The 1,698-nt window shown below is 38.2% G+C and overlaps 1 pseudogene; it reads right to left on the reverse strand.

Moving 5' to 3' along the window:
• Window positions 1-589, reverse strand: part of LOC101658225 — a 6,487-nt pseudogene extending 5,898 nt beyond the window's left edge.
• Between the last annotated feature and the right edge of the window lie 1,109 nt (window positions 590-1,698).

The following is a 1,698-nucleotide window of genomic DNA, read 5'->3' on the forward strand; positions in this document are numbered from 1 at the left end:
TTATTGGCCATTCAGATTTCTGCTGTTGTGAAACTTCTGTTCAGGTCCCTTGCCCACCTCCTCAGTGGGCAATTATTTTTTTTTTGTTTTTGGAAGCTAGCAGAGTATTGTAGATTTTAGTAATAAGACCTTTGTCTGATGCGTCATTGGTAAAGATGTTTTCTCAGTCGGTGGGCACTCTTATTACTCTCTTGGTGAATTCTTTCGATGTTCACAAGTGTTTTATCTTCAGTATATCCCACTTGTCAATTTGTGACTCGTCTGTCTTTGTGTCCTTCCCTATTTCTGATAGCCTATGTATTCCCTTCACCAAAGTCTTCAGGTTGGTCCCAATTCCCTCATTGATGGCCCTAATAGTTTGGGGTTGTATCTCGAGGTCTGTGATCTAACTTGAGCTTATCCTTTTGCATGGAGTGAGATAAGGGTCTTGTTTCATTTTTATGTAGGTAGACATCCATTTTTTCCAGCACCACTTGTTGAAGAGGGCATCTGCTTCCCATGGGGGCCCTTGTCAAAGATCAATTGTCTGTACGTTGATGATTTTATTTCTGGGTTTTCGTTCTTTTCCATTGGTCTGAGTATCTGTCATTATACCAATACCACGTGGTTCTGACCACTGTGGCTGTATAATATGTGCTAAAATCGGATAAAGCAAGCCCTCCCAGTGTCCTTCTTGAGAAGTTCTCTGATAATTCTGGGCTGCTTCCCTCTCCGTATGAAGTTATTAATCATTTTCCATTTCTTTGAAGAAAGATGAGGGTAATTGTCTCGGGATTGCATTAAACTTATATAGCGCCTTAGGCTGAACTGACATCTTGACTATATTGAGTCGTCCAATCCACAAACATGGGATATTCTTCCATTTGTTGAGGTCGCTCTTGGTTTCTTGTAATAGTGTTCTGTAGTTTTCCTCATATAAATCTTTTGTTCTTTTAGTCAGGTATATCCCTAGATATTTCAATATCTTGAAATATCTAGGCTATTTTGAAGGGTACCACCTTTTTGATCTCCAATTTTGTGGTCTTATCTGATGTGTATAGCAATCCGTAGTTCTGATCTTCTTTACAATGAGTTGTAATCCATAGTGAAGGATGCAATTCTTAATTTTCATCCAGTGCTTCAAATCCTTCTCATTTTGAGCAAGCAAGGTTGTATGATCTGCATATTGCAGGTTATTAATAAACTTTTTTCTGATTCTGATGCCATATTTTCTTCATATATTCCAGTATCTCTGATGAATTGCTCAGCATGCAGATTGAATAAGTATGTTGAGAAGACAACCCTGCTACACACCTTCTCTGATTTTAAACCCTGCAGTATTCCCTTGTTTGGTTCTATTGATAGTGTTCTATGATAGTGTCATTAATTTAGGTAATGGTTCAGAATTAAAAACACTGTTGAAAAAAAAAAGAGATTATACAAGTATAGACCAGCTTCATACTGCAATAGATGAATTGATGACTTGTACATATTAAACTCTTAAGAGACTGGACCCTATTTACACAAACAATAGGGGTTGGAGAGAAGGCAAAAATGTCAATAACACTTATCCCAAAATGCAGAACCATGCCTACCAGAATAATACATGTCATAAGAAAGCATGGACGAAGGGATCACTGAAGACAAATGGGTGCATAAGCAAGTGTGGCAAAGAAAGCTGATGGTGCCCAGCTATCAAAAAGTATAGCGTCTGGGGTC

Source organism: Echinops telfairi, unplaced genomic scaffold, assembly GCF_000313985.2.
Source record: "Echinops telfairi isolate 266 unplaced genomic scaffold, ASM31398v2 ScPeMD7_7415;HRSCAF=8453, whole genome shotgun sequence".
Lineage (NCBI taxonomy): Eukaryota > Metazoa > Chordata > Mammalia > Afrosoricida > Tenrecidae > Echinops > Echinops telfairi.